The sequence below is a fragment of the Rhipicephalus sanguineus genome, chromosome 9 (genome assembly GCF_013339695.2).
Source record: "Rhipicephalus sanguineus isolate Rsan-2018 chromosome 9, BIME_Rsan_1.4, whole genome shotgun sequence".
Lineage (NCBI taxonomy): Eukaryota > Metazoa > Arthropoda > Arachnida > Ixodida > Ixodidae > Rhipicephalus > Rhipicephalus sanguineus.
The window spans coordinates 67,850,273-67,876,955 of NC_051184.2; the positions used below are offsets into that span (position 1 = coordinate 67,850,273).

The 26,683-nt window shown below is 44.3% G+C and overlaps 1 protein-coding gene across 1 annotated transcript in view; it reads left to right on the forward strand.

Annotated features, from left to right (window-relative positions):
* The window catches only part of LOC119405620 (phosphatidylinositol phosphatase PTPRQ-like), a 98,635-nt gene that overhangs the window by 39,372 nt on the left and 32,580 nt on the right, over positions 1–26,683 (forward strand).

Below are 26,683 nucleotides of genomic sequence, written 5' to 3' on the forward strand. Positions count from 1 at the left end.
ATGGGACCCACCTGTACGCAAAAACGGGGCCCTGACAGGCTACAAGGTAACTCGTATGTTGCGTCTCTTATTTCTTCGGCATAATTATTTGTAACGGTGTACGCGGACCATTCCGATAACAGATATCTTCTTCTTCACGGTGAAATACATTAAGACGGTACCAAAAGATTACGATAATAACGAGAACGAAGAGACAATAATTCCAAGGAAACTATAGGAGATGTTATTTGTAATAATTGGAATAGAAATGTGAACGCCAAGAGTCCCGAGTAAAATCATTCACTAGTACTCAAACTATTCATAATAAAAAATAACATTGGGTGCATTACAAGAGGTAATAAATGATGCTTGTGCGTTTCTCGAACGGCGCGGGTGGTTCAAAAGCTTCGTTTTCGCCGGGCTGCGCTCCGCTCACACATTCGCGTCTCAGTGGCAGTTTTCGCTTATGTAGTCACATCTCAAGGATAGTTTAACAATCGCATATTGCTGCGCGGGCTTTTCTGGCTCGCGAAACTAGCTCTAACTGCAATTTAGAGAAAATGCCGCGTCCTTGTAATGTCTCCAGCAGCAAAGAAAGGAACGACTTTTCAGTGGGCGCCACCGAGGGAACACCTACGCGTTAAGTGTCTAAGTGCCGCACTTCTGCGACAGTGGGATGCACAACAACTAGATCGACTAGTCTGTTCACTGCATTTTCGTGCAGTGGATTACGAAATCAACCCTAACGTAAGAAAATCGTGTAATCCGTCCTTCAAAGTACTGCTTCCCCGCGGCCCTGCCTTTTCCGTCTTGTCAGGATGCTGAATGCCCAGGTAAGGGAAATGGAAAAATAAAGAAATTGTTTCAAGGTTTAAAAAAAAAACAAAAGTTTAATAAAAGCAAGGGCTACATATCATTCTCGGGGCTGTTGTTGTGTACCGTCCCTCTGCGCGCCTCAAACCGAAATGGGTCGTCAGGCGTCTTCTGCACGACACCTAGGAGGGGATGAACATTGGTCCGACGTTTATCACACAAGTGAATGCTGCGCACATAGATTTTACGGTATACATGGGTTGATCGTGTCGCATTCCCACGGCACTGCGCACCAGAACATAAGCAGAGGCTCACCGTACGGCGCCAGCACAAATACACGCACGCACATGGAGCAGCCGCATTTCCGCACTGACGGCTGCATCGCATTCAGCTTCCCGACTCCACACAGCAGTGCGTTCCCGGTGGAAGCGCAATGTTGCCAGATAACGGAGGATGCTGGCGGAGCGCCCGCTGAAGCCGGCGTTGGAAAATGCTTACGTCACGAGTCCTTGAGAGGCGGGCGGTTTGAATTGAGCTGGCAATGTGCGGACCACAAAAACGTGATTTGTTTTGAAACTAAGCATGTCCTGGGCACGAAACACTCACTTCGAGGTTTCTGGAATGGTATTTCAAAGGTTCACGCCGAGTTCTATTTTGCTTTATTGTCCCTTTAAAGTACACCAGACGGTTAAATTTTCCGGAGCCCTCCACTACGGCATAGCATGGTTTTGGGACATATGTTCTCAGATAGTCTTATTAATGCCGTCTTTCAGAGTATTTTTTTTAATAAGCAAGGCATGGACGTGTATTAGCAGAGCGCCGCAAAACAAATAAAATCGCGTGTTTGAACTGTATACTAAGAGAGCGCCCCGAGTAGATAAGCGTTTTTACTGCACACTGGCTGTCTCTAATGCGTTGTGGACGTCATCTATCGCGGAGATTAGGTATCGTCGTCCTGGTTTTCTCGAGCGCTATGCGCGTGAGTTCCTTTAAATGTCTTTTTACATTCCTGCGCTCTTTGATTTCGCATCCAACGGCGGCGTTTCATTACCGTGCGCTATTGCGCAGCATACGAGAGCCGGCGGTCAGCAGAATGACGAGTAATATACAGAACAGAAAGCTCCATTCTTTGTATGATCTCCGTAAGTCTATCTAACGTGCTCAGAGCGCACGGGCACTGAAGAAAGCAAAATAAAAATAAAAGGGGAGAGATAAGGGGGGTGCAATGCGAAGGGCAGATGCGGCACGCCGCCTGTGAACTTCGGCACACACTGCCTTGCGAAGCTTTCATAGAAAGGCCTGTTAGGGCCTTTGCGCCAATCAACTCTCGTGTGGCGGCGCTTTTTTTCGCGGACGCGTGCAAGAGCATCTTTGTCACTAATTTTTAATGTTTTTAATGCACGTGCTTCTCAGCCAAAGCTCCCGACGGAGCCTTACACACGTTTACAAGCCCAAATAGCCACTTTCGTCGATCTGCAACACCGACAAGTAAATGCTGATCAATCATGCTCTGTCCCGCGTGTACGACACCCGTGTGGTTAAAAATGCTTACATTAAAATTGTGTTCAACAACTCTAGCTTATATTACAGGCGTGGAAATAAATGGTACAAGCAAATAAGATCTGAGGTTGAAGACGCATTTGCGCGCACCAGTCATTTCCGAACCAACGCGCAGTGACGAGCTTGTTGATGAAGCATGTTCGCGTCGGTACTTTCTTTTTCTTCATTGAACAGTGCACGAAATTGGGAAGTCATCGCTGAACGAACACAAACCCCAACAGCTAATACTTGAGAGGCTGGGAGATGCCACTGGTTTCGTTTTTGCGCCCAGAAAAAGATGGCGGATCGCGTTTACGGGCTTGTCGACAGATGGCGCTGTACATTTTATATATCCCCTATTGCAGCGATTAATCCTAATGGTACGCAGTGTTTATGTTTTCGATGCTATGTTCGGTTTCACTGTAGGATGCAGCCGTTTATTTTGTAAAAGCAGAACTCTTGGTCCTGCTTGTCAAATTTCTCGTTAGGCACACCAGTCGATTGAAGCGTCCTTCTGGCGCAAAAGTGGCCAATGTTCCCCCATTGTGTCGCTGTGCTAACGACGCACTGGCATAGTTCAGTGCAACCTACGCCGTTTTTGAATTCTGGACCAAGACGAACTTTTGGTCAACTGAGAAGCTCTTTCATATGAGAAATCCGTACGATCTTCCTTGTAGGTTTGGGATGACATCAGCTGGATAGCGATTTTTATTTAGCGAATCTAGCGAATTAGTATTTATTATGAATAGATGACATCAAATGAAAACTGTTCACTACACCTCATTATCTTGTCTTTATCTTTGCCTGAAAAACTCATACAAGTATACTATTGAAAATGTCCCTGCTTTGTTTCCGCGCGAGCGCGTGACAGTACCTAAAATATATACAAAAATGTCAGCCTTGGGAGCTTGCTGAACATAATGTGATTCAACCTGCCATTAAGATGTTTCTACAGTTGGAACAGGTGTCCGCAATTTGGCGAAATTATGCCTGTTAAACTCGTACATTTAAAGCTAAATGCTAATCCAACATTTCGAGGCCAGCTCAGCCTCTACACCATGAATGACCTCTTTGCGGCGTAGCATTTTACATCAGCCTGGTCGACGTGTCAGCCCTCTGTCATCTACCGTTTTTGCTTGTGCAGTTGAGGTCTTCTCTGACCCACACATTCAATGGTATGTTGGACAAATTATGGCTACCGACGTCGGTCTTGCTAAACAGCTCAGACTCACCAGAGTACTACCTGGAAGACCTTGTTCCTGGTTCAACATACTTGGTCTGCGTCGAGGCAGAAACCAGTGTCGGATTCGGAAATGCGACTTGCGAGAAATTCAGCACCAAGGATTCAGGTTAGTATACAACAGCGAGACTCAGAATCACGACTCGTGACCGAAGGAAGGATCACGAAGGAAGATGTACACTTATGTGGCACACCCGGTTTAACGGCACGTAAGAGAAGCCATTAAATTAAGCAGACCATATATTTCACGGATCTATCCAGTTTATCCAGGCTGGCAACATTAATGCTGTTGTATGGCTGTGATTTTTAGAATAAGACGTTTCAGCAGCGTCTACTGCAGGTATAGTCATACAACACGTGAAGAGTTTGGGGAATGACCGATATTTCAAGACATGCATGTATTACCGCATTGACGTTAATGAGAGATAATGTGACTGTCTTCCACTCATAGAGCCTGATGCTCCTGGCAGCATTTGGTCGTCTGAGGAGACCGAGAGCAGTCTCAAGATAAAATGGGACCCACCAATTCGCCAGAACGGTGCCCTTACAGGCTACAAGGTAACTGGTATATTACGTCTCTTCTTTTCTTAAACATGAATATTTGTGAGAGTGGATATAGACCATTAAGATGGTAATGAAATACATCAAGAAGCTGGCAAATGAATATGTCGGCTATAAGAACCATTCGAGAACATGTAAAAGTTTCATCGAAGAGGCGGTAGCATAAACGTAGAAGAAAAGCGAAAAATCGAGCGCTGCAAAAAACGGTGGTCCCGCCTATGGTGAACTGAATTGGGACAGTGGTTAGTGTGGAGCCACAAAGGTCGCTCTCTGTGTGATGAAAGCACTCTGGTCTAATCTGATGCCATATTTTGCTGCAGTTTAGACTCAGCTTTTTGCTAAAACTTCATGATGCAGGGACTCGGACACTCGAGGTTGATTTTGCTCAGTTGTGGAACTTGCTGATTGTGCTGTTTTAATGCCGCACTCGAGAACATTCGCGCGTGTATAGCTGACGTATATTTGCAAAAGATTGCTTTTTGTACATTGTGGAGTTTGCAGAATAATAAATCATTTACTATTGTTGCCATGATAACGAAAATAGCCCGAAGCATTAGCTGTTTTCCTGCGCTTTTCAAAGAAACAGGGCATCATTCCTCTTTATGCGCTACTTTTTTCTTAAGCTACACTTGCGAACCGTATTTCCGCCTTATGTAGGTGTAATGCCTGTACAACCCACTTTTGGATTTCCTCGCGTGTGTCGATGCACACCTTGAAATTACTGCGATAAGCACGACATGCGTGAAAAGTTTTGCATAGGGATAAAATCAACGGAGTAGCGTTTCATTCCTTTCAAGTTCGAAGCATTCCTTAGCGAACCTTTGGCACTTTGAGCGTTTCTATCTATCTATCTATCTATCTATCTATCTATCTATCTATCTATCTATCTATCTATCTATCTATCTATCTATCTATCTATCTATCTATCTATCTATCTATCTATCTATCTATCTATCTATCTAACCGCCTACGTCTGGGTGCTCTCATTTTTGCCTCCTTAACTTGGTGTAGACTAAAATTGGCATGGAAGGGTAAGGGGATTTGGAGAATATGACTGTCGGGTCATGACATGAATGACGTGAAAATCCTGTCGCGTACGTCGTCAAACCCTTTCCTCCAGACATGTGTGGCACAAACCCGTTTACCACCGGCCTCGGTGTACTGGTATGCGCCACAGGTGACTGATAGTATATATCTAGTCAGGAACGGCGAGAATAGACATTGGTCACATAAATGGGAGCGTTACCAAAGACCGACATCGGCAGCGTTGCCCCGACGAATGGAAAGAATAAACATTAGGGTGCCAGGAGGAATCGAACCCAAGAATGATGCGTGGCAATCAGGTATTCTACCACAGAGCCACGCAAGGTTTATAAACTGCTTTGGAAAAACAGCCTATGCAGGCGTTGTGTCAGTGCAACGTCAATTGCTCAATAAAAGTTCATGTTGGACGACTTGGTGTTGTATCGCATACGACATTTATAGGCCAAGCGTGGAATAGAAAGAAATCTTGGAGATGAGGAAAGAAATCGCCTTGTGCACTGTGTTCTCTTATGATTTCTTTCCTTAGCACTCTTGTGCTAAAAAATGTCGTCTGTAACGTCAATTGTGTTTGTGGCGCTGGCTATCTAATTTTAGAAGAAAGCAATAAACGCTACTTATGAACTCTTATGATACAGGCGTCATATCAGATTAACGTCTTCTGCGCTTCCAGTGTTGGCCCCGCTTTTATATCAGTTTTATAAACTATACCTCCGTATTCCTATGACTCAGCAAAATTTATTGAAGCATTGCTTGACCCCGGTGGAATACAATTACGAAAGTTACACGTGATATTCACATGATTGCACCATAAAGTGCACTTAGTTTCGATAATACTGACGTATATACTCCAACGTGAGGGCTGATGTTACGTCGCACCTTAATTTACCCTTTAAACGCTAGTGTTGTCGACGTGCGTGGTAAGCCCACAATGTGCACATAGCTACTACACTTACAAAAACACGTCGATCCACCTCGTAATGCTTGGCTCAAAGCCAGAAAGTATAGCATAGAAGTAGTCGCTGACTGCTTCGCACGAAACCGGTTCTCACAACGCTTGCGATCTGCCGAATTTTTTTTCCTTCTGCAATCTGTACGGCTGCAGGTTACTTGGGACGCTAATCTGCTACGAGAATTCTGTGACCTCAAATGAAGCAGAAGTAGTTTGATTTATTGCCATAATGAATACTGATAGTTCGTGGTGTTTATATCCTGCGGGTCGAATTCACGCTAGACACGCTAGCCGATAGCAGCTGTCTTCGGGTGACGTCATCGCAAAAGTGACCAAGGTTATCCCATTGTTTTGCTATGCGGAAGGTGCATTGCCCTATATAAGTAGACCATATCTCGGTTCGAATCCCGGATCAACACGAACTTTTTGTAAACTCAGGAGCTCTTTTACATGAAAAATTTGTACGGACTTCTTTGTAGCTTTGTGACAAGATCGAGTGAACAGCGCTTGTTTTTCTATCGTGAATAGGTTCATTTAGGACAAATAGTTGACATCATATGAGAACTGTTGATTACATATCGTTATCCTGTTTAAGTGGTTGCCTTGAAAAAGCCATGCATGCATACCATCAAAATTGTCACTGCTTCGTTTCCGCACAGGCACAGAACAATACCTAATATATCGACTAAAATTTCAGCCTGGTGCATTTGCTAAAAGCAATGAGAGTCATCCTCCCATTAAGAGGCTTCCAGAGTTGGAACATTTGTGCGCCATTTTGTGAAAGCATGCTTGTTGACTCACTGGATTCTAAAGTAAAGCCTAATCCAGCATTACGAGGCTAGTTCAGCCTCTACAACACAAATGACCGTTTTTCGGTGTCCTTTTGCGGCGCCACTTTTTCCACCGACGTGGTCGATGTGGAAGTTCTGTGTGATCTACCTTTTTTTCCTTGCGCAGTTGAACTCTTCTTTGTCTAACACATTCAATGGTATTCTGGACACATCGTGGCTCTCCAACTGGGTTTCGGCAAACAACTCCGACTCGCCGGAGTTTTACCTGCAAGGTCTGGTTCCGGGGTCAACGTACTCGGTCTGCGTCGAGGCAGAAACCAGTGCTGGATTCGGAAGTGCCGCTTGCGAGAAGTTCAGCACCAAGGATTCGGGTTTGTATACGAGGGGGCGTGGGTTGTCTGTTTTCGCAGTTATAAAATCTGGTGGTACGTTAGAAGAATATTCAGAATCGGGACTCACGGTCAGAAATTTAGAACGCCGATGAATGAACCATAGCGTACGTCAGTCTTCCAGCACAGCGAGAAATGTAGTGAGATGCTAACGAGTTGAATAAGCAATGGGAAAAGAGAAGTTCGTCCGTGTTGGTAAGACAGTAAGGCGATATTTAGCGCAAAGTACCACAAGGACTAGACAGGACACAACGCGAGCGCTAGCTTTCAACAAAATGAGCTTGTTGAAAGTTAGCGCTCGTGTTGTGCCCTCCATTCTCGTCCTTGGGGTACATTGCGCTAAACACCGAGTTCAATAAGTAAGGACCTCTGTCGCCGGCAATTTCTACTGGGCCTCAGCGTATACGAACACGGTAGCATACAAGCGCGCGACACTAGCGGATATCGGGAATGTGAGGAATAGGAGGCTTGAAATGAAAAGAAGTAATGGGTAAATTTATCTCACTACTGTGCAGACAGATTCAAACCGATGCTAAGCACAGCGTTTGCCCCACGGATTTCATGCTGTACAGCTCCACAGTAGCGAATGTGGCTATGCGCGCGTATATATTCTGTGATGGAGAAAATGTGTCAGCGTGTAATGACTACCTCTTCTTCCCTCCAACCTCTTAAAACTAGCGCGTCATTGCGAAAGCAGAACGATCACATACACTGTCATTTCGAATCCGACGCGAGAAATTATCAATCACTTTACTTTGTAACACCATATTTTCATGTCTCATTGTCAGATGGATGTTAAATTATGACATCCTGCAGTACTGTTTCCCAGCCCGTACCTGACAAATATTGATGGTAATCGGTAGCACGATTATGACCAAGTTCGGTTATTACATACGCTATTTGAAGACAGTACTCTCTCATTGTGTACTTGAAAGACTTTGAAATTTGGCTAACATATCGAGACGTCGTTTTTTTGGAGTAAACCATCCCTTCGGTCGAGTTTCCGCACTAGCTTTAAGTTCTACTAAATGCTGAAGGAGCTGTAAGTGAACTTTGTTACCATAAATGTATTTCTGCGTCATGCTTTATAATTGACATGAGATATAACGTGGCTGTTATCCATTGATAGTGCCGGATGCTCCAGCCAGCATATGGTCGTCCGAACAGACCGAGAACAGTCTCAGGATACAATGGGACCCACCTGTGCGCAAGAACGGTGCCCTGACAGGCTACAAGGTAACTCCTACTTGACGTGTTTTTAAAGTATGATTTGTTGTAACTGCGAATGCGGACCATTGAGATGCCGGATCTCTTCTTATACTTAGTCAAGTAGAGTAACCCACTGTCAAAAGATTACATTCGCAGTAAAAAGAGGTTGAACAACATTTTGGGTAAAGTTGTTCTACCGAATCCCTCAAGGAAGTGTGAGAGTTTCAGAAGAGAAAATAGCCATCTAAGTAGCACAAAAATCACATTTGGCAGTAATGAAGAACAGTAAATAAACTGACTTTTTCTGTATAAGGACAGTAATGAATTACTTATTTCATCACATTGCTAAATTAAATTATCAGCTCCACTATGCGGGCTGGCAGTTTGGTAGTTAATGAGATTCCTCGAAAGTTTTAAATGCGAAGCATTTCTTAGCGACCCTCAGGCACTTTGGGCGTTTCTTTCTATCTATCTATCTATCTATCTATCTATCTATCTATCTATCTATCTATCTATCTATCTATCTATCTATCTATCTATCTATCTATCTATCTATCTATCTATCTATCTATCTATCTATCTATCTATCTATCTATCTATCTATCTATCTATCTATCTATCTATCTATCTATCTATCTATCTATCTATCTATCTATCTATCTATCTATCTATCTATCTATCTATCTATCTATCTATCTATCTATCTATCTATCTATCTATCTATCTATCTATCTATCTATCTATCTAGCCGCCTACGTCTGGGCGCTCTCCTGGTCGTCTCCATACATTGCAATCTACAAAAATTGGCACAGCAGGGGATCAGTGTATGACAAACACCATTCACTGGTCATGACATCAATAACGCAAAATGCCTGTGGCGTACGTCATGAAACCCTTTCTCTCTGTCATGTGTGGCACATACCCGCATACCAGAGTTCATGTTATGCGGGTGTGTGCCACAGGTGATACAAAGTCTCAACCAACACAGTAACCGCGAACACACACATTGATACGCAAGGAAAGTGATAATAATATAATTGTTGGGGTTTTGTGTCCCAAAACCACGATATGATTATGAGAGACGCCATAGCAAAGGGCTCCGGAAATTTTGACCATCTGGTATTCTTTAACGTGCCCCGAGATAGCACAGTACACGGGCATCTAGGATTTTGCCTCCATTGAAATGCGACCGCCGCGGCCGGGATCGAACCCACGACGTTCGGGTCAGCAGCCGAGCTACACCACCGCGGCGGACGCAAGCAAAGTGAGGAAGCTGAAGACATACCACCCCTGGAAGATGCTCAACTACCATGCACTCGTTCACGTGGTTTGCAACGCGGACCACGTTGATTACTCAAAAACCGGCGTCAATGCTTCCTGCAATAAATCTGCCGAGAGAACCAAGCCTCTGTCATTGCCAGTGACTTGAACATTGATTTATCAAGACCCAACAACGCCTGGTCTTTATACTGCATTAAAGACGGCTTGAATGTAGACAGGGCATCGAGATACCTCGCTGCCACGTCCAGGACAGGAGGCATCATAGATCATATTATCGTAAGAGGCACCCAGGATTTTCGCCAGCTGTGCTACACCTCGCACTTCACTACACTTAGACCCATCGTAGCCGCGATCACTAACGGATCCGATTAACAAGTCCGGTCCAGCTGCTGGTGCTTACTGATCACGGTGATGATGACCTTGTTCAAAAACTGTCAAGAATCCCTTCTACGCATGCACACGGGTTTGTGAAACGTACGTGCGTGTCCGTCATAACGGACAAGTATAAGCATAACAACTGTAACTGCGACTGTAACGTATGTGCAGTGCATCTGCGCGTGCCACTCGGCTGTGTGTATATCGAGGGAAACATTCCTGAATAAAGCTTAGTTGAGAGTAAGGGCTGTCCTGTGCATCTCTGTTCCTTTTATGTCCTGTTCGGATTCGCACTTTCCAGTATTGAAGATTATAAGCACTACATATCAGCTTACCGCGTCCGGTGTTGGTAACACCCATGTTGGCATCGTTACGCCACAATAAACAACTGGTTATATAATACATATGAGTGTGCGTATACCACTTCCACATTTGTCTAGCATCAGTCCCTAACGTTTCACTCAATGTGAAAAATTACGCCAGTCACCATCACGCGCATGCTTCGCATAACATCGATTCCCACCGTACGTGGGATCTGCCGAATTTTTATATCAAACAAATTACTAATTACTTCGCCAATTACACAGGCTAAATTATTGTATGTTCACTTCTCTTGTTTCATAGTAAAACCGACTTCAAAGGGAAATAATGTAACGTAGACAAGTCAATATCATTGGGAGACATCGAATGTGCGGACGAGGCAGGTCGAATTCGAAGGCTTGAAATACGCAGCTGGAAAGCCATGACCTTTCAAAGCTGAGGTAACGGAGGGTCGACGAAGACGCCGCTGAATGCTGCACTGTTCAGCAATGTGACGCAGAGGTTTCAAACGTGTAACCATGTCCCTTTTTGAGAGAGGACTTTTCTTCAGACAAAACGACAATTGGTCTTGTGTTTCTAGGTCTTATATCGCCACCCAAATATTCTACAGTCATGAAAGGTCAAGGTAGATTCGAGACAGGTTAGAGCGAGGCGTCATGGCAACAGGTTCAAGCAGTCCCCTCAAGGAGATCACCTCTTTTGGTGCTGTCTTCGAGTCCCAGCTACTTGTGCGATGGAACTACGATCACTGAAAATTGAATTTATATGTGCTGTACGCAATGTAAGCCTGAATTTATGCATGAACAATGAATTTCACTAAAGGAACTTTAAAGTAATTTCTTTCAGAAGTAATATTAATGCAGTCACATCACTTTCGGCCAGCTGTAATTTGAAGTATAATTTGTCAGATAAAGTATTTCTACGAAAGTGATTAGCATTAAAATTTCATTAAGGTTTAAGAATAAGTTTGGGATATCCACACATCGCTATACAAAATGGGCAATGCCACCTGCAGGCGGCTGGAAACGCGTTGGTCCCGGCATTAATCTCGCACTCTACGAGAAAAAATTGTAAGAAGACGTTTCCGTCAAATATGCATACCTTTTAAAAAAACATATAGATTTCCTTGTACTTGTGTGGTATGAACATGTAGCAATCATCCGTGATTACATTTGTTTATTACATTTCAAAGGCAGAAAATGCAGCCGTTCATTACATATCGTTAACATCGTGTAAATCCTTTCCTCGCCAAAGTTACAGAAGGAACATGGTCAATGTTTAAGTCATCAATCGCGTATCTTTCTTTTCTCGCGCAGTTGAACTTTTCTCTATCCCACACATTCAATGGCGTCCTGGCCAAATCGTGGCCCCACAATTCGGTTCTGCTAAACAGCTCGGACGCGCCAGAACTTTTCCTGGAAAATCTCGTACCGGGGTCAACGTACTTGGTCTGCGTCGAGGCGAGAACCAGTGCAGGATTCGGAATTGCCATTTGCGACAACTTCAGCACCAAGGCGTCGGGTGAGTATATGACCGTGTGTGGATTCTCGGTCTTCTTGATGAGTATGTGGCCGCGACTCGTAATAAAAATGTCCCTGTTTCGCCGTAATGACGAAGCAATGAATGCGATAGTAACAAATTGTAATATCACATGAAGCGCGGCAAGCAGCTTGAAACTTGCATCGCGCTGCTCAAACACACAGCACGCGCGAAAATAACACACACATAACGAGCACGAACTAACAAATTTTCACAGCTCGGCATTTGTAGCGCTCTAGCGCGCTGGTCTAGCACAAAACAGGACGCATGAAAAGAACGCACAGGTATACAGAGGACGAGCGCTAACTAACAACTGCCACAGTTGTTGCTTTAACTAGCTTCTTCTTCTACACCCGCTTCTGTTGTAAGCTGAGAACTGACTGCTGCTGGTGCGTTTCTTCAAATCAGTAGCTACCACTTCGCGACAAGGTGACAGCACTGAACCTCTTATCTATCGTGGCTGTCTACTCATATGCCAGCAGCAGAAAGCGGCGCGTAAAAGAATGAGAAGCTTTGCTCAATACTCGATTCGAAATTATTCGAAGTAATTATTTACGCGCCACTTAAACCGATTCACAATTATGAAACGGCGCCACATAATGACGAGAACAGCGACCACGCTCAAAAAACTCCGCACCCGTCCGCTGCCGTCGATAATCGAAAGAGTGCTTCCGCTTCGAGCCGCATGAGGGCGCGTCGATCTGCGAAACGCGCGAATAGCTTCAGCTCCATCTTTGCAGTGAAAGCACAAGTCGTACAACCCCCCCCCCCCCTCTAGAGATAAGCGCGCGAGCACGGGCGACCACGCCCTGTACGTCAAAGTACAAGTCGGAGGCGCAAATCCCAACTTCGGTGAAGCACTAGAGGGTTTTAGAATTGGCTACCCAAGTACCTTGGGGGCGCAAGCAATTTGCTAGACATGCGCAGAACCCAAGCTCCTCTTGGGCTCTTCGCTCGCGTTGTCCCAAGCACCAAAAATCGAAAACTAGCGGAGCTCGCCAGCGTTACGACGCAAACGGAGCACGGGCAAGGAGGCAGCATGACCCGCGTCTGGCATAATTTTAACGTTCCGACGTTAGGTATCCCGTGCGTTTGACCGTACGCCGCCCGCGTTTGATCCAAGCCTCAAACGCTGCTGCTCCTCCGAACACAAGAGTAGTCTACCTACAGCAGCTACTAGCGGCGCAACGGCCTTTAAACCGCGTCCTTCGCGGCATCTCGCAGATGGTAGTAAACACGCTGAAGCCCTCCGAGCTCTGCGTACCGTCAGCAGTAAATGGCGTGTATAAATAGCTCGCCGTTAATATTTTGCAGACGTATGGCGCGCGGCGGAATTTTCTAACTCCGGGGTATGCGGAGCGAGGGGCTGCAGGTTTGGAGCCCCGTTCACGCGCTTCGGAAAATTGTTGTTCTGAATTGTAATCAGAGAAATAGACACGACGCCTGATCGCTGGCTGGCTATCCTATTGCTCTGCTTCGTCGTTTTCTTCGTACCAGGCGATCTCGCGCCAGTGCCCGAGCGCCGCTCTGTCTTCCTTACATCATATATTCATATATATATACATATGCGGGCGATCACGGCAACGGCGATGGCAAAAACACGCGGAGAGTGTCCATATAATTGCTATCGCAATAAAACGAATAAGGCAGTGCCTTCGAAATCGCGACAAACGTGGTACACTAAGTGACACCTGATGTTTACCGACACGTAAAAGGCATGATAAAATTTGGTAGAGTGAAGTCTCTTTACACAGGAAGTTGTTTAATCAGTGCGCAGTACTGGTAATTGTAGTTTTCGTATAGAGAAAAAGTGGGTTATTATTCTATGTCTTCTGTGTACAGAGATTTGTGAGCGGTCTGATTGAAGACAAACGTCATGAATATGGTTGGATCGATGGTGTGGTCGTTTTAGACACTAGTTTGAATGCTTCCGAGTCCCACTTCGCATTTTACTGCAGGTATGCGTGGTTCGCATGAAACAATTTGAGTAGAGGGCGAACCCGATTGAATCAAATAACAGTTAAGGTTCAGAGTGTCTGGGAGAAGAAAGAGATATAAATTCTTCAGCGGTAAAGTGAAGCGAACATAAAGGCTCATCACGCAATTCCTGGTGACGTGGGAGTCAATCAGTCAAGTACAAGGGTTTGCGCAGACCTTTATTATGCTATTGTGAAAGTGCGAAATCATTGTGATTTTACTAACACACCCACCGTAAACGAATCGGTGAAAGGAGAAGCACGGCTGTATATCTTTATTCGTTAAGTGAGATGTAGCTATGAAGATGAGTTCTCAGGTTGGACTAGGGCACAATGTCACACTCCACACGTGGAGGCGATGCATAACATTGTAAACGTGTTTGCTGGTGATACAAAAATTGTAGGGAAATGTGTGATATTTTCTATGGAGGTTATTATAGATATCTAAAGGTATGAATGATATTGCACGTACATAAATAAACCTATGAATCATTGTATAAGTTAGTGCGTGCGCAAATCGGGGAATAAGATGAGATGTTAACGAGTACCAGAAAAAAGAACCTATCTCACATGCTGTGTTATAGCGTAAATCACTTCCAGTGGATCGCAGCTCATAGTAGCACGCCAACAGACTAGCGCATGATTTCGGACGACACCGGTATGTGGAGGGATACCGTGCATGAGGAGGCGGACAATGAAAGCGATTAAATATAAAGTTCCCTCACTTCTTCGTGGAAGGTTTGCACCCTATGCTTGGCACTCATGTTACTCAGTGATGTTAGGCTGTATAGCTGCACAAGAGTGAATGTGATTATGTCCACCGTGTATAAGGCACACACAATAGGCATGCGCACAATGACTTTGCCTCCCTACTTTAAGCCTCGTAATAGCCTGCGCGTGCGTACAAACACCGACATGCACCCCGCCTTTGCAATTAACACGCGAACACTTCTAAATTTTTGTACAGTTTAAGCGTGTCAGCATTTCATTCATTTTGCCCATTTCCTTTGAATGTTAAACGATATCATCTTTCAGTAGGGCCTTTTTGCCCAAAACTCTGTAGCAGAAATACCGTAATGTTGCATCACTGGTTATGTTGTTTGGAGACAGTACTATCTCGTCCTTGTTTTTTTAGACTTGTTGAAGCTCGGCTGAGATATCGAGATATAGTTTTTAACGTGCCATACATTCAGTTAAGCTGGTGTCTTGAAGTGCCACTAAATGTCGAAGGGGAAATATCTATAATTTCTGGACATGCATATATTTCACACTTGAAGTTCTTAATTAACTTGACATATAACGTGACTGATTTCTATTGATAGTGCCTGATGTCCCGGCCAGTATTTGGTCGTCCGAACAGACCGAGAGCAGTCTCACGATACAGTGGGACCCTCCTGTCCGCAAGAACGGTGCCCTGACAGGCTACAAGGTAACTCGCACATTAAGTCTGCATTTTAAAGCATGATTAGTTGACGTTGTGAATTTCACGAATAAGTTGACGGATCGGGTCTTATACATGATCAAGAACATTAACAGGCCACGAGGGAGACACAGGCTCTTTAGCTCAAAAAAAAAAAAACAAAGATGTTTGCTGGCGGATATTTAACCGCTGGCATACTACTTTGTAAAGGGATTTGGAATGCGATTAAAAGATTGAAGAGGAAAGAGAAAAATAAAGAGAAAGAATAAGTAATTCTAGACGTGGCTTTACTAACACAAACATAAATGAACAACGGAGTTGAAGAAAATAACTAATAATTGTTGAGGTTGGACGTCACAGAACCAGGATATGATTATGAGGGACACCCTAGTCGAGGGCTCAGGAAATTTCGAAAACCTGCGGTTATTTTTAACGTGAAGCTGAATAAGTACACGGGCCTCGATCATTTTCGCCTCCATCGAAAATTCGGCCGCCGCGGTCGAGATACGATCCCGCGACCTTCGGGTCAGCAATCGAGCACCATAACCACTACACCACCGTGGAGGGTGGAGCTGAGAGGAAAGTCTCGGCGACGAAAGTCCTATGCCCCTTTACTAGTCTTCACTCCCCATCTTCCTCATCACCCTGAGTCTCGCCTATGTTTCCGTTCACCTCCCTCGTCCCCCCTTGCCTCACTCATTTCATGCCTTGACTCTTCAGTGCTTTAATATGCTTTAGTCCTTGCCTTCCACCTCAGCCTCGCTTCCCTTTCGTGTTCACCTCCCTCCTCTCCCGCCCATTACTCCTTCCTTTCATTGACAGTCTATTGCTTTTTTATGCCTGACTCTCCTTACTTCTCCCTCTTACCATCGCTTTCCTTTCCTGTTAGCATCCCTGCTCTTCAGCCCTCCTCTCGCCCATTCTTTGTCTTGCCACCGAGCAGGCAGGACGTTTGGAACACCAGCGCTTGTTCCCCGTGAACGCAAGCGTGGCTGAAGGGCAGGCGAATCACTGCTCCGCACTTCCTACAGCTTTCACATTGAGTCGAACTGCATACATTTTTCAACCGACGCGTTCGATGTGGAAGTCTTCGACGTGCTATCTTTGCTTTTTTCTTCCGCAGTTGAACTCTTCTCTGTCCCACACCTTCAATGGTATACTGGACAAATCGTGGCTACTGAGGTCGTTCTTGTTAAACGTCTCGGACTCCCCCGAGTTTTACCTGCAAGATCTTGTTCCTGGCTCAACGTACTTGGTCTGCGTCGAGGCAGAAACCAGTGCCGGATTCGGAGATGCCACTTGTGGCAACTTCATCACAAAGGATTCGGGTTTGTATATGACCGCGCTTGGGTTGTGCGCCTTTCGCCATTTTAAATTCTTGTGGTTCTTTCGAAGAGTACTTCGAGTCGGGACTCGTGATCAAAATTGTAGAACGCCGATCTTGGAACCGTTGCGCACGTTAGTCTGCTGCCAAAGTAGGAAATACAGTGAGATGTGAAGGAGTTTATGAAATAAGGACTTGTGTCGCCGGCCATCTTTAGTGGGGCCGCAGCGCACACGAGTACAGGAGAATACAAGCGCGTGACATTGCGTGATATCAGGACTCTGAGATGTAGGAGGAGACTAGAAATGAATGAAAGTAATGGATAAATTTCTCTCACAACTGGGCAGGGAAAATCGGGCCGCATACTAGGCACTGAGGTTGCTCAACCGATTTCAAACTATAAGCTCTGCAGTAGGGAATGTGGCTATGCGCGCCCACATATTGTCATGGACAAAATATGTTACACTATAATGACTTTTTCTCCTTCCCTCTAAACTCTTACAACTTGCGCGTCACTACAAAACAGAGCGATCCCATACACTGCCATTTCGACTCTGACGCGCAATTATCGATCACTTTAACATTTAACATCGTCATATTTTGATATGATTTGCACACTTTCAGATGAATGTTGTATTATTACATCATATTTTGCTGTTTTACCGCTAGTAACCGACAAAGATTGCTGGTAATTGGTACAATGATCACGACCAACTTCCGTTAGTGCATGTGCTGTTTGAGGACTACTCTCTCGTCTTGTATTTGAAACATTTTGAAATATCGCTCAAATACTGCGACACCGCTTTTCTGAATAGACCATACATTAGGTTCAGCTTCTACAGTGCGTTTAAGCTGTACAGCATGCATGAGGGCATGTATACGACCTTTCTGGCCTTCTATGTACTGCTGCATTGTTCTTAGTACTTAACGGGAGATATAACGTAGCTGTTTCCCATTGACAGCGCCTGATGCTCCAGCCAGCATATGGTCGTCCGAACAGACCGAGAACAGCCTCAAGATACAATGGGACCCACCTGTGCGACAGAACGGTGCCCTGACAGGCTACAAGGTAACTCGCACATCAAGTGTTCTTTGAAAAGTATTTTTTTTGTAACTGTGAGCGCTGACCATTAAGATGCCGGATCGCTTCTTATCCATGGTTAAGAAGATAAACCGGCTGCGAGAAGGTTACATTTTCTGAAAAAACAGTTAGACTAATATTTTGGCAAAAGCAGTGCTACCGAATTCTAGAAGGTGGAGTAAGGAGCTTTACAAGAAGACAAATGAAGCCAACGTTGCGCAAAACCATATTTAGCAGTAGTGAAGAACAGTCAATCAATTTATGTTTTCTCTAATGCGTATAATAATGAATTACGTAAGAGGGTTGGTAATTCTTGCAGGTAATAAAATTCCTCAAGAGAATAATACCAAGGCAATTACTCATCACACTCTTAATTTCTAAAATATGGCATGTTTACTATCTTCTTTTATAGAAAAATTACCCCAAAAGGAAAGAAGGTTGCAAGATAAGTTAATGTGCATTGCCAAACCTCAAACGTGCGAACAAGGTAGGCCGAACTCGAACCCTTGAATAACTACTGCTTGAAGGCGATGGCCGTCGAAACCTGAGACAACAGGCGCAGGCAAAACTCCACGTTTTCTGACTGTCGCACTGCTCAGCGATAAGATGCAGATGTTTCAAGCATGTAACCGTGTGTTTCTTTGCAAAGTGGGGTTTCCTTTAGGGAAAACAACAAGAGGTTGTGTGTTTCTAGTCACCTTGCCACCCAAGTATTTTCTCGACAAGCAAGAGCAAGGTAGATAGTTAACGGTGCCTCATCAAAAGAACATCAAGCTGTCGCCTAAACGAGGTTCCCTTTGTAACGTGGTCTTCGAGTCGCGGCTACTTCTGAGATGGAACGATCACTGAAACATGGTTTTACATATGTTGTATGTACATGAAGTAACCCTGAGTTTGTGGGTCAATGGTTATTATTACTAAAACAATTTCATAGTAATATTGTTGCTTATTGTAATACTAATTGCAATGACATTACTTATGGCCAGGTGCAATTTGCAGTATAATTTACTACAGGACGTAATTGTACCAGAGTCATTAGTAGTATATTTAGAATGATTTTTGCATATCTGCACATAGCTGGAATCCCAGACTGTTTCCCAAAACCTTGGAACTCGTATTTTTCCTCAGGTACGAAGCTACTCGTTCCGGCAAATTCAAGAGGATTTTCATGTACCTTTGTTCTAGGAATGGGTGGATGGCTTTCTATTCTGTCATGAGGAACTTTAGCATAATTAGGCTACACAAAATTAAAATGTTTGACTAATGTCGTCATTATAGAAATCCTTATCTAGGCCGGCATATGAATGCGAAGCTGCAGTAACTTCACATCTTTGTACCCAAATCAACACCGGACAATAACTAAAATACGTACTCCCATCTAAGCCTGTCGCGTTAAATAAGCATCATGTGATTGGGCCCTACGTTAAACCGTTTATAAAGTTGGTACTTCTTTCCTCCATCGTGCCAAGGCACGACCTTTCCATCCGAATATTCAACAGCAAAAGGCGACACTCTAGCCGACGTTTTTTTTTATGGCAATCAACCATTTCGAGGACGATTCTGCCTCTGTAACACCGATTACTGTTTTTGGCGATATCAGAAGCAAAGTTTCAATCGTTTCTGAGATATACATTTCTCCGTCTCTATTTACATCTCTGCGGTTGATGTGCAAGTCCTCGACCGTCTATCTTTGTTTCTTGCGCAGTTGAACTCTTCCCTGTTCCACACATTCAACGGTGTCCTGGCTAAATCGTGGATCCCGAAGATGGTCTTAATAAACACCTCGGACACGCCGGAGCTTTACCTCCATGATCTAGTTCCGGGATCAACGTACTTGGTATGCGTAGAGGCTGAAACTAGTGTGGGATTCGGAAACGCTACTTGCGACAACTTTAGCACCAAAGTTTCGGGTGAGTGTTTTTTCAGTAACAGTGCGTTCTAGGTCCCGTCGACAAATATCGCTGCCGCAACTCGCAATAAAAGATCTAGAAAGCAATACAGAGGTGCATGTTCTTGAGCGAGATGAGATAGGCGTGATAAAATTTTAGAGCCAGGGGTATTTTAAATAGGAGGGGGTTTTGGCACAGAGGGGACTGTTTGACCGCAGTGCAATATTCATGAAGGTATTTTTCACATAGGAAAATGATGGTATTATTCTGCGTGTTCTGTGTATAGATATTTGTGAGTGCTCTTATTTGCCAGATAAATATTGTATAAACCCTTGCATTACAGTTTTAGTGCTCGTACATCAATAAAGTTTGTTGCCACTCGTTAGCACAATTACGGCCAAGTTTATTTTTGGGTATAGTGTTTGAAAACGTTTCTCTCAAGCCATTATTCATGAAACATCGTGTAGCTGAGCTGATATATTGAGATTCAGTTTTTCTTAATAACGCATTCATTCAGTTAGGTTTGTGTACTGCCTCGACGTTCTAGCAAATGCTGAAAGGGTTATCTCCGAAGTTTCTTCGCGTTTATGTAGTTCCGCGTTGACGTTCATGATAAACATGATACATAGTGTGACTGTTATTAATTGACAGTGCCTGATGCTCCCGCCAGCATATGGTCGTCCAAACAGACCGATAGCAGCCTCAGGATACAATGGGACCCTCCTGTCCGCAAGAACGGAGCCCTGGCCGGCTACAAGGTGAAAATGGATCAAATATTCTATTAAAAGCTTGATCAGGTGTTGTGGTGAATGCCTCCAATGGGATGACAGATCTCTTCTCATATATAGTTGAAAGCACTAAAAAATTACGCCCACTGGAAGAACTGTTGAAGAACACTTAGCATTGCCATCCAAGAGATTGTAGCAAAATGCTACGATAAAATCAGCAATGAGACTGCTCCGCTAAGACCTTGGTAACCACTAGGAATCTCGTAAAAAAGCGGATTTCTCGTCGTTTAAGAAATGTGTCTAATTTATGCTTCAGAAAAGTCCATACAGATTTCCTTGTAGCTTTGTGCTGAGAAGGGATAGATAGCTATTTTCATCGAATACATTTTCTGAATAGAATTCAACGACAGAAATTAGAACTTCGTTACAGGCTGTTATTTATACATCGTTGCATTTGAAAACTCAAAGAAGCAACCCATAAGTTATGTCACTGCTCTCTTTCAGCGTCAGCGCCTAAGAATAGCAAAGTCAACAGTCAATCTTGAGACTGATACTTTAGCTAAAGATAATGTGAATGAACCTGGAGCAAAAACGATTTCAGGGTAGGAACTTTTATAAGCTATTTTTCGATACTGTTACTGTACAACCCGTATATTCTAAAGCCAGAGACAAAATTCCAGCAGTGATTTGTTTAAGGCTAATCCTTCATTTCGAGGACCATTCAGCCTCTACTTCAAAGACAGCTGCTTCGAAAAACACCAGGATTAGTGGTTTTACGCGATCGCATGGTGTCCTATCGCAGGAGCGCTTTTTACACATAGCGGTCGTTGTAGAACTCCTCCACGTTCTATCTTTATTTCTTGCGCAGTTGAACTCAAGTCTGGCCCACTCATTCAATTGTATCCTGGAGAAGTCGTGGCGGCCCGAGGTGTCCTTCGTAAACAGCTCAGACTCGCCGGAATTTCTCCTGGAAAGCCTAGTTCCGGGATCCACGTACTTGGTCTGCGTCGCGGCTAAAACCAGTGCCGGATTCGGACATGCCATTTGCGACAACTTCAGCACCAAGACATCGGGTGAGCATGCAAGCTTGCATCTGTTCTAGGTCTGCTCGAAGAATATCGCAACAGCAGCTCGTGATCTCAAATCTTAGAAGGCGGAGCCTTCGAAATCACGAAGTGGTACAATACAGTGGCAGATGCACTTCAGAAACACGTGGAAGCCATGATAACATTGTACAGACAGGAATGTTCAACGAAAGCGCAATATGCTCGAAAATAGTGTACGTGTCGGAGAAAGGTCGGTGTTATTCGGTATCATCTGTGACGAGAGATTTCATACGGTTGTGATTTTGAGATTTCACTTCACTGTTATCTTTCGACAGCGCCTGATGCTCCCGCCAGCATTTGGTCGTCCGAACAGACCGAGACCAGCCTCAAGATGCAATGGGATCCACCGGTCTGCAAGAACGGTGCCCTGACCGGGTACAAGGTAACTCGCACGTTAAGTGTTCTTTTTAAAGCATGATTAGTCGGAGCGTGAAATCACAAGAATTGAAATTAGAGCCTGACATTACGCTAGTTTAGATGTCAGTAGGTGCACCACGCGACAACTGATTTCAGTATCAAAAGAAAATATGTTACTCAGACTAACTCATAGCCATCTCTGTATACAGGATATTTGCATGGTGGAGTAAGTCAGCATCTAAAATTGGTGTCAGCACCTCTTTAAAAGCTAATCCAACCTTCTGAGGCCTATTCGGCCTCTATTTCCGGAATGATTGTTTTAGACGACGTGAGGAGCAGATTCTTTAGCGATAATTTGCTCTGCATCTGCGTCATCGCTACTTCCAAAGTCGCGGTGGACGTGGAAATTCACCACAGTCTATGATTTTTCCTTGTGCAGTTGAACTATTCCCTGTCCCATACATACAATGGCGTCTTCGAGAAACCGTGGCTCTCCAACTTGGTCTCGATAAACAGCTCGGACTCGCCAGAGGTTTACCTGGAAAGTCTTGTTCCGGGGTCAACGTACTTGGTCTGCGTCGAGGCAAAAACCAGTGCCGGATTTGGAAATGCCATTTGCGACAACTTTAGCACGAAGGATTCGAGTGAGTATACGACTGGCCTTGGATTCTCGGTGCTCCAACGTTCTAGAGTCTCGGGGATTTCGAGCAGTGTTCGCCGCGACGACACCTATTCAAAGATGTGGAACGCGGAAAACTTGGAGTCACGTATGTAGCAGTACGCTACAGTGCCACATACTATCATGGAGCAAGCAAAATACATCTTAATATTGGCAGGACCATGGCTCGTGAAAAATAATCAAGTTTCCTATCTATATAGGCATGATCGCAACAAGAAATGGCGGTGTGGTGTAGCGGTGGGGTGTGGTCTTTAAAATACGACGCTTCAGCACCGTCGATTGGTGTTCGAGCTCGCACGACACGTCAACGCCTCGAAGATACGAAGTTTGCCCTTTGTTCGGAGAACTCCTGCTTCGCATGATTTTTCCTCGTAGCCGTGACTTGCAATTGCATTGTTCAAGCTGCTTCGCAAGATCAATTTTCTGTGTGGCATATCTGTATCACTAATCAGGTGTTCACGTAAGTTCAAAAGTAAAAACCGGTTTGCCGATGGGCCGTGGAGATACTAGCTTAGTCTCCAGTGAGCTACGTCCACGGTTGTTTGAAGTTAGTACATATGTTGCTTAAGACATTGCTCACTAGCCGTTTTTATTTTAAACTTGTTTTTCTATTTAATTGGCCATCTGTTCAGTTAATATTGTGCACAGTCGTAATTTTCCATAGAATGCTGAAGAGGTGCCTTGCGAAATTACGCTCGCACGCATGTATTGCCACATTGTCCCTCACAATTATTAACACTTGTGACGTGAATGTTGTCCATTTTTAGCACCTGATGCTCCGGCGAGCATATGGTCGTCCGAAGACACCGAAAGCAGTATCAAGGTACAATGGGACCCACCTGTCCGCAAGAACGGTGCCCTGACAGGTTACAAGGTAACTCGCTCATTAACTCTTTTTTAAAGCATGATTATTTGCAACAATAAACGCCAACAAATAAATGGGTGATCACTTCTTTTATATAGTCAAGCATTATAAGGGGCTACTAAAGGACTAGGCCTGCGGTAAAAAAACCCCGCGAACATTATTTAAAATGCTATAGTTACGCATGTAGCACATACCTAAAGCTGAAAGAACACGCAAAAGCAACGAATCACGCGATCTCATTCCAATAGATACCAGGTCACTGCAACATTCCAGGAAACACTGCAGCGGACACCGCGGCAAATCAGGCACACAATAACTAATAGAGAATTAGTTTTCAAATGTGACGCAATGAAATCCGCCTAATCCTGAGACAGATAACGTGGAACCTCACCAAAAACAAGTGGTTCGATGAAAAGTCTAAAAGTTTGGACTTATATTTCATAGACCCTTGCATAAAACTATGTATTCTATCAGAGTTCGAGAAAATAGGAGATTTAAAACATTAGTCCATCGCCTACGGCTTGGCACAGCATTTACGCGACGCGTCCTAGACAAGATAAAACGTGCGTCCTGTACAGAATGTTCCTGCAGCCACCCTGCCGAAGATGTACACCATCTCCTTATCGAGTGCAAAAATATGAATCCCAACGAAAAGTATTGCGAGCAAGTCTACTACTTTAAGATAGAAGGCCTTTCCCAGTGAAGAAAATACTAGGTCCATGGCCAACGGCAAGTCTTCAGAAAAGAGCGCTTGTTGCCTTCAAGAAGCTTCTTGAAGAATCAAATATTTTATGAAAATATTGACCTATTGTACACGATGTCGACTTCCCCTTCACACTAAAGGAAATGTGTAATGTTTGTGACAGTGCGTTAGATTTTATGTGTAATCAGTTGTTTCAGTGTGTTTTCCTGTGTATGTCAAGCAATGCAGAATATTTGAGTTTGAACGTCTACATGTGAACTGACTTTTCCTATTTGAACTTGTGATACAACACTTGTGTACATAAGAACCCATTGGACGTATCTGAACAGCCATGTGATGTTCGGCTGTGCGCATTTTCACATCCTGTGCTCTACTGTATTGAATTTTGTGCCCTTATTATTTTTGTTACTACATATTTTGTCCGCTGAGCGAGAAGGAGTAGCCGGTGCCACCATAATGGCACTAACCTCTCCTATTTCAGCTTTTCAATGAAAAAAAAAATCGGCAAATTGTGCTCTCCAGAAAGACGCTTGTCCCGGCAGTGATCTTCTGTAATGGGTAAACGTGCCGTCTGGAGCCGAAAACCTGCCTTTTTTGTAATGGCGGCACATCGGTACACTGTGGCGCCAACTGTTGCTGAAGGCTGGAGTCAGTTTATGCTAAACCCTGTTGATGCCGGGCCTCCAGGATTGAACGTTGCAGTTGCTGCATTGTGGAACTTGCCAATTCTGATACTTTTAAGGCAAGAGCCTTTACTACCTACGTTTCAGGGTTATGTGAGGTCGAACAAATATGAAAAAGAAACAATGTGAGAGCGCGAGCTGGGCGTCTGCATCGTCAGAGTCGGCTTTGTGGCGTGTCATGTGCACCAGCGCTGCAGGCATTTGAAGAAGGCTGAAACGCGTATTCCACTCTGGTACTGTGGCGATGGTCCTTCCAAGCATGCATGGTGTACACGGGCGCGGACGCGTGATTCGCATTCGTGTCTAGTCAGGGCAGGGCCGAGTTTAGCTGTTCCCGCTTCCTAGGGTGTGCGTTTTTGCGCTGCTCATGCATTCCGAAAACTCCATAGCAGGGCGTCTATATGTCGCCACGTGAATTCAGTGCTTTATTTCACATGGCTATTGTCTAACTTAGCTTTCTCTTTCGCATTCTTAGAAGGCTGTAAACATCCACCGTGATAATTATGGCGCAATACAGAAGTTCTGCGTGTGCATGGTTGACGCAATGTTTGCGCACTACGCTTTCCCATGCGTGACAACTGTTGTAGAGCATGGACACCTCAATCTGCGGGTATTCTCTATAGCTGCATTCCTGCACTTTGATGGCTTTTTAGAACCCAGTGCCGAAAAAAATATGACAGCATCTGTCATGGAGCGTTGCTGTTTTGTTCATCAAAACCCAGCGACTGCTCTTCGCCCTGATGCATGCACGTTCAATGCTTGTGCAGCTCACCTGACGCAGTGAAGCTGATCGTTCCGGACTTCCTCGTGTGTTTTGCTGGATACGTTCAAACGACTGTGATACACATGCCGTGATGCCAAATTATGCATACGCATAAAAATTAACGAAGCAGCAATGGTAATATTTTACTGCCCTTCTGAAAACGAGACAGCACTCCTGGAGGAGGTTCGGGAAGCTGGTCGTCGTTATGAAAAGTGCAAACTAAAACACGCAGAAGCAGCGTATGCGTGATAATGCGTGATAATGCTTCGCTATCTTTATGCATTGGATAACATGTAAGACTTAACTGCGTAATTTTGCTGTTTTATTCTGTAAAATTAGGAGATACCATCCTGCATCCCACCAGTGGATTGCAGCGCCTTCGTGGTGGTGCCATTGCAAATGTGACCACGCCTCCCCCATTGTTTTACAGTGCAGAGGGCACACTGTCCCTTTTCAGTACACCTTATCCTGGTTTAGAATCCCTGGCCGAGACGGACTTTTTGTCGACTCAGAAACCTGCTCATTCAGCGAAATTGCTATCGATTTCCTTGTAGCTTTGCTCTAGGAGTGGGTCTACGGAAATTCTCTTTTTCATCAATACCCGTGTTTCATAAAATCATGCAGCCCAAAATGAAAACTGTTCACTAGAGAAGAAAATGGTGAGTTGAGCTAGTTGGTTCGTATTCATTTCCTGATAAAAAAAACTGCGCACAAAAAAACGTAGACAAGAAAGGGACCTTCCAATAAACTTCCAGTTGTGTGCGCTGCGCATTGTGTCTTCCCTTTCTTTCTGCTCTACGATTTTTTTTTTCTGTGCGCTGTATTTCTTCAGAAAATCTTCATTCTATGTCATTTACACTGTATAAATTGTTCCTGTGAAAAACTAATTGAAGCATACCATCATTAATGTGACTGCTTTCTTTCTTTAACACGACCTAAACATATCTAAAATACTGTTAAAGCTGGATCTAAGGAACCCCGATTTTCCAACGTTTCCGATAGAGAGAGAGAGAGAGAGAAAAAGCGTATATTGAAGAATGACTAGTTAGTCTAACGCAGAAATTTTCTTCCCCTGCAAA